Below are 7,500 nucleotides of genomic sequence, written 5' to 3' on the forward strand. Positions count from 1 at the left end.
CTTTGTATCTTTCCTCTCCCTCTCTCCCTCTCTCTCTCTCACTCTCTCCCCCTGTACTTTGTCAGTACCTGACTCTCACTCCCGTCTTCACCTCAGCCAATCACACGTCTGCATTCAGCACCGTCGTCTTCATTCACCCAATCATGCGTCTGCAGGTCACAGAACAGCCTATGAGAGCGCAGCTACAGAACGCGGCCCGCGCCTCAGAACCCCTCTGAGGCGCGTTTTTTAAAACTGGACGAGAGCAGGATATGGTCCCAGAGAGCAGACAGGCAGACAGAGGCTAGTCTGCGTGTCGTGTAATCGGGGTTTTATCTGAGCCCAGCCGGCCGCCGTGTTGGAAAGATGTTCCGCGCGTTCCCGCCGTTCCCCGAGATAACAGGGAGGTTTACTCCTCCCGGGCACGCTCGCCAGAAAACGCACAAAACAGAGAGTCAGACCCTGCGTCCCCATTGGTCTGTCTGAGTCAGACCCAGCGTCCCGATTGGTCTGTCTGAGTCAGACCCAGCGTCCCGATTGGTCTGTCTGAGTCAGACCCAGCGTCCCCATTGGTCTATGTCTGAGTCAGACTGCGTGTCCCCATTGGTCCGTTTGCCCTGGGGTCAGGGGGCACACTGACGGGCTTCTGTGAGCAGGTGAGTGCCCCTTTGATGAGGCCGGAGCCAGGTCGTTCTGGGCTTCTCTAGAAGAGTGAGAGAGTGAGAGAGTGAGAGAGTGAGAGAGTGAGAGAGTGAGAGAGTGAGAGAGTGAGAGAGTGAGGCTTACCGCCTCAGCACTGTCAATATATTGTGGAAAAAAGTTTGAAAGTGATACTTGAAAATATTTGCTTGTTTTAAGTTAAGTGGAAATGTCTTAGCCCATTGGCAAATCTTGAAATAACATTAAACTATCTCAATGGCGTTTTTGTTGTCATATTCAGCTATAACGGCTATTACATCTGAAGTCTGAACGTGAGACCAGACTCCTCTCGGGGTGAACCGCGCTCCGTTCCCCGGCCGGGGCAGCCGTGCGCCCCCCCCCCCCCCCCCCCGTTCTGCAGGCGCGCCGGGCCCCGTCTGTTTGCGTTTGGGCCGGGGAGGAGCGTCGCGGGACAGATAAATTCGGGGGCCGGTAAATGGGGTGTGAAGGTTTATCATAATGGCCTGTTCCCGTGTCCCGTGTTCTCACACCTGCGTGACGGGCCGGGGGGCCTGCGTCACTGGCGTGTTCAGATGCACACGCCTGTAGCCAGCGCGTCGATTACACACGAGCTTAAATTACTCTCTCCCCTCGCACATGGCAGGGGAGGGGACCCGCCAGGCACGCTGTGCTGCCGAAGAGGTATTTGCCACTGCATGTGGTGCAACAGCCAGTTATTAAATTTAAGGGGGCAATTATTCTTTCACACGGGTACTATGGGTGTTTTAAGTATTTTTTTTTTTATTAAATAAGAGAAATGAAGTGACACGTTCCTTTTGTCTGACATTACATTTTGTCTGAAGAAGCCGTTCAGTGTGACAACAATATGCCACAATAGAGGAAATGAGGAAGGGGATGAAGACTTTTGCAGGCCTCTGTATGTGTGTCCGCCTCTCGTGAGACACTTGTCACGGTCCTGGCTCTGTAGGGCCCAAATGAACTGGTTTTTCTGGGGGAGATGGGAGACCCCCCTGTATGCTGGAGCACCCCTGGGGGGGGCTCGTTTGGAGGGGGGGTTTGAGCTCCGGACTGGGCCGTTCTCCAGGCCTCTGTGAACCTCGCCCCGGTGGGGGCCAGTGGAGCGTCTTATTTTCGCCTAATTACCGTCTGCTGCAGGCCGGCACCCCGACCTGGGAGCTATAAATCTGCCCCTGCTTCAGCGAGGGGGGGGCGGGGGCGGGCACGGGGGCGATGGGTTCTCCAGATGTACGCTCAAAGATTTCATCCTTTTGTAATTAAGCAGTTTGGGCCGGGGGTGTCGCCTGGCTCTTGTTGGGGGCGGTGGGGGGAGAGTTCTTGGAGAAAGAATAATTTCACACCTTGTTTTCTCATTAAGGCTTCACTTTATTAGTATGAAAACATTATAAAATAGAGAGGAAAAAAATCGGAAGGTTAAGTCGTAGGAAAGCCTGGATGGGAAAGGCAGGGTGCTGATGGCAGGCGATGGGGTTCGGGGATGGAGTGGGGTATTAAGAGGGGGGGTGGGGTATTAAGATTGGGGGGGGGGGGCAGTATTCTTCTTTCACTTGATAAAACGAGGGGGGGGGTTAACCTCTGAGGCTTTTTTGCGGGGCACAGCTGGCGAGTGGGGTGGGGGGGGCATGGGGGGTCCACACCTTTGTGTTTCATAAAGCACTTTTCACAGGCCTGACGTGATTTATAGGGCAGAGGTGGCCTAACCCTGGGCCACGATGAGCCTCCCTCCCTCCCTCCCTCCTCTCCTCTGCCCGTCTGCCCGTCTCTCGTCTCTGGTTCCAGTGTCGTTTTAGAACACCATCAATCAATACGGCGGCCTTAAATTAGACGCATCGAATGATTCAAACGCGCATTTTTCACAGAGTGCCCTGACACTGGAGTTCTCTTAATGCGTGCGCGCGTTCGGCTGGAGCGGGCTGGTTTGAGGGATTTCCGGCGTGAGAGACCCGTGTGTTTCTGTGAGAGACCCGTATGAACAGGCTAACAGGCTAGGTAAGAACAGGCTCTGTGAGAGAGACCTGTGTGTTTCTGTGAGAACAGGGTCTGTGAGAGAGACCCGTGTGTTTCTGGGAGAACAGGCTCTGTGAGAGAGACCCGTGTGTTTCTGGGAGAACAGGCTCTGTGAGAGAGACCCATGTGTTGCTGTAAGAACAGGCTCTGTGAGAGAGACCCGTGTGTTTCTGTAAGAACAGGCTCTGTGAGAGAGACCTGTGTGTTTCTGGGAGAGACCCGTGTGTTGCTGTAAGAACAGGCTCTGTGAGAGAGACCCGTGTGTTGCTGTAAGAACAGGCTCTGTGAGAGACCCGTGTGTTTCTGGGAGAGACCCGTGTGTTGCTGTAAGAACAGGCTCTGTGAGAGAGACCCATGTGTTGCTGTAAGAACAGGCTCTGTGAGAGAGACCCGTGTGTTGCTGTAAGAACAGGCTCTGTGAGAGAGACCCGTGTGTTGCTGTAAGAACAGGCTCTGTGAGAGACCCGTGTGTTTCTGGGAGAGACCCGTGTGTTGCTGTAAGAACAGGCTCTGTGAGAGACCCGTGTGTTTCTGGGAGAGACCCGTGTGTTGCTGTAAGAACAGGCTCTGTGAGGGAGACCCGTGTGTTTCTGGGAGAACAGGCTCTGTGAGAGCCAGTGCGTTTATGTGTGCGCTGCGGGGAGATGGCACTCTGTAAACGCTTGTTTAACTTCTGCTCATATTAAATAAATTACGCACAGGACGTGAGGCAGCGCTGCTTATTATTACAGACTGGTAATGACCTGGGTTTTTTCCGTTTGACCTGGGCCTGTTTTTTAGGCCTTTCAGGGTCTCTCTCCCTCTCCCTTCTGGGAAGAGAAATGGATGAAAAAGTATCTTTGAGCCAGGCAGAATAATGAAACCCCAAAACGGCTGGGTGTTTTATTGGATATGAAGTCCAATAAAAAGCGCTGTCCGGATTACGAGCTGAACGATGGCAAATCCTCCCGGGCGCCGAATACACCCTCCTAACCGCTCAAAAAGACAGCAGACAGCAGAAAGACTCGGATGGCTGGCGGAACGCGTTGCGCGCTTCTTCGCTGCGTTTTCGCCCCCTTCCTCGCCGTTCAGGTGTCCTCCATTTTGGATCCCTCTCCGCCGCTCCCCGGCTCTGGTTCCGCGGCTGGTGCCCTTGCGTGGTGGCGTGCCGGGCGGGAATGAGCCCAATCTGCGGATGAATCGGAGAGATGAGGCTGCTATCTTCTCCTCAGTCTCCCCTCTGATCGGCCGCCATCTTTGATTTGTCATCATATCTTAATAGAGACAAGTCACCTCACTGCTCACAGAGAACTGGGTGACCTCACCCCAAACTTACTCCCCCCCGCCCCCCCCCTAACCCCATTCTCTAGCTCTAACCGCTAGACACGGTACACAATGAATATCATCTGCTTACTGGAGTTTTTACTCCTGAAAACTATACTGTACTAATAAAAACATCCTTATTATGTTTTGGAGAAAAGGCATGTTTTGAATTTAAACTGGGGGAAAAAGGTCTTTGACTTAAGTCCCTGGGCAAAACGACGTACTCTGTAGCTGGAGTTGTTTTATGTTTAAGTAAAGAAAAAACATTGTTTTCCCCAGTAAGGAAGGACTGTTTCTCTCAGTCTTTTATCTGTCACCCATCCCGCCCTGTCCGTACGGAATCTCCACCGTTCAGCTTAACTTTTAGATCATTAAACTTGATGGAGCCGTCTCCACAAAGTCAGGGTTTTATACACAAAAATCAGCCTCCATCTGCCACTCGTGATCAGCCGCTCTGCCGTCAGGCCCTCGCTACAAAGCCGGAACAGGGTGAGCCATCACCTGCCAATCACCGCATCGATCGAACAAGCCAGTCCCCCCGCCCCCCCCCACCCCCCCCTCGCCAAGCCTCGACTACACCACACAGCCGCTGGGCTGCCGGAGGAGCACCGCAGCCCTGCCGCAATTCCAGGACGCTTCATTCAGGAGAATTCCAACGGGAACTTTCCCACCAGAGATATTCTACATCTTAAAAGAACCCCCCCCCCCGAGATGGTTTCAGTTCCAGCATTCCAACAGGAACTTCTAAACAGAGATATTCTAGAATTTAAAGAACCCCCTTCCCCTGAGGTCGTTACTGGAACAGTCGGTGGGTTTGGAACAGAGTTCCACGGCCCCTGGAGTGTGTCAGCCTGCTAACCTCGGCTTGCCTAAAGACCTTGCCTGGGTTCGCCAGGGCCGTCCAAATGCGTCCACAGTGTTTTCTAATTTGTCCGGTTCGTGCAGATGTACGCAAAGAGCAGTAATTAGCTGCGTTAGCTTCATGTCGACATGCAACAGCAAGCGTTATGTTTGTGTTTATGCGTTTGCTGCAGTACACTGAACAGAGTAGAGTCTGGAAGGGTTTAAAAACGTTTAGCGTTCTGGAAGTGACTTGCCTGGGTGACTTGAGATCGTAATTATAGGATGCCTTGTACCTTTTTTTTTGGGATGGGCTGCAGTGACTTCCCACATTTCATTTTGCTTTAAGAGAACATTGTGTACGAACGTGGCCATTAAGTCCGTCGCTAAAATAAATCTTGTAAATGAAAAGATCCGCATGTATAAGCACAAGTTTAGAGTCAGATATCAGATTAAAAAAATAATAATAATCTTACCGAAAACAAATGCCATTGACCAGAGTTCAAAAAGTGCAGGTATTGATTTGTGTTTTCAGCGCTGTCATTAGGAACGGGAGATCATTGGGAGAATATTTACCTTGGTCCGTGTTTAATAGAGACGCTGGACGTGGGGAGGTGAGGGGGTCAGGGGGCAGGACTGGGGGGAGTAATTAGGGTATGGATTACCCAGCCCAGCTGCCCTGTCCCAGTGTACAGCCAGGCGGTGCTGAGAGGAGGAGGGAGCCAGGCCCGTTTAAACACCCTGTTTTACACTCATCTGCACCAGCTTACCGGCAAGAACTAGCACTCACTCACTCACTCACTCACTCACATACACACACACTTACACACTCACACACTCACTCACTCACTCACTCACTCACTCACTCACACATTCACTCACACACTCACACACTCACACACTCACACACTTACTCACTCACTCACACACTCACTCACTCACTCACACACTCACTCACTCACTCACTCACTCACACACTCACTCACTCACTCACTCACTCGCTCGCTCACACATTCACTCACACACTCACACACTTACTCACTCACTCACACACACACTTACTCACACACTCACTCACTCATTCACTCACACACTCACACACTCACTCACTCACACACACACTCAGACTCTTACACACTCACACACTCACCCACTCACTCACACACTCACTCACTCACACACACACTCACACACTTACACACTCACACACTCACTCATTCACACACTCACACACTCACTCACTCACACACTCACTCACTCACACACTCATTCACTCACACGCACACGCAAACACTCACACACTCATTCATTCACTCACACACACACACTCACACACTCACACACTCATTCACACACACACACACACACACACACACTCACTCACTCACTCACTCACTCACACTCACTCACTCACTCACTCACTCACTCACTCACTCACTCACTCACTCACTCACTCACTCACTCACTCACTCACTCACACTCACATTCACTCACTCACTCACTCACTCACACACTCACGTATACCTGCTGTTTACGAGTGCGAACCAGCACACACACACACACACACACACACATAAGTGCACACCTGCTTTTAAGAGCATCACACACACACACACACATATACACCCACGCACACTCACACAGATATTTACCCACACACATGCATTACATTACTTTGCAATAAACACTTGTACCTCTGTTCAAATGGAGCTTTCTGCCCTGGCAGCTAACAGTATGTATGTCTGTGGCTTATCCTGTATATGGATTACTGCAGTGATATGCGCAGTGTTGTATTAATGTCATTTCAAATTAATTTAATTGACTTAATGCATGAGGGGACACGGAGGACGGTTCTGAGAGTCTTGTTGGGACGGATTGTAACCGCTGAAATTTATAGTCCCCTTCTTTCCCCGGTCGAATTTTATAGTGTACCCTTGGGGTCTTGTAAAATATTACTGGGCGGAGGTGTCCCAACTCACATGCAAATAGTACATATAGCCACCTTGCGCGGCAGCCATTTTGTTTTCAGAACAATCGCACTGCTCTCGTTTTGTTTTACTCATTATGAACCACCCGTCACCCTGTTGGTTACCGTGACTGTTTGGTGTTCAACGAGGTGAGAGAGAGGCAGCCATTTTGAGCACCGAGACGGCAGACTTGAAATCTGTCGCCTTTTGTCTTCGTATAAATAATGTACTCCTCTATTATACTGCGGCATTCATTCCAGCTGTACTCCAGAGCCTTTGTTCGAGTCATGACAAGCGGGAAGTTCAGATCGAACTCGCCGAAATCAGGAGTTAACCGGCCACGCGAAATGAGTTGGGAACTTGGCTCCGCCCTGTCCGCGGGTCGCCACGGTGACGGCGTGACGGCACCTGTGATTATCGCAGATAGCCAATCAAAAGTGCCCGGGGACTTTGGCTCTTTGGAAATACAGACTTGTATTAATTGTGCCATTTTGTTTTCGGTCAAGCAAGCATATTTGCTGTGCTTAAATGATCAGGGAGCGCCCCCCCCCCCCCCATATTAACGTCAGCAGTGCTGCACAGATGTCAGCTGAACGGAGGGGCCGGTTTTGACCTCTGGAGGGGTCGGGGCTGAGCTGTGAAAGAGGGGCATTCTCTCAGGAGGCTCCGTCTTTTGTCCCAAAAATAGCTGAATAAACAGCAGATCCATCACTGGGGCAGGGGTGTG

This window comes from Conger conger, chromosome 6 (genome assembly GCF_963514075.1).
Source record: "Conger conger chromosome 6, fConCon1.1, whole genome shotgun sequence".
NCBI lineage: Eukaryota > Metazoa > Chordata > Actinopteri > Anguilliformes > Congridae > Conger > Conger conger.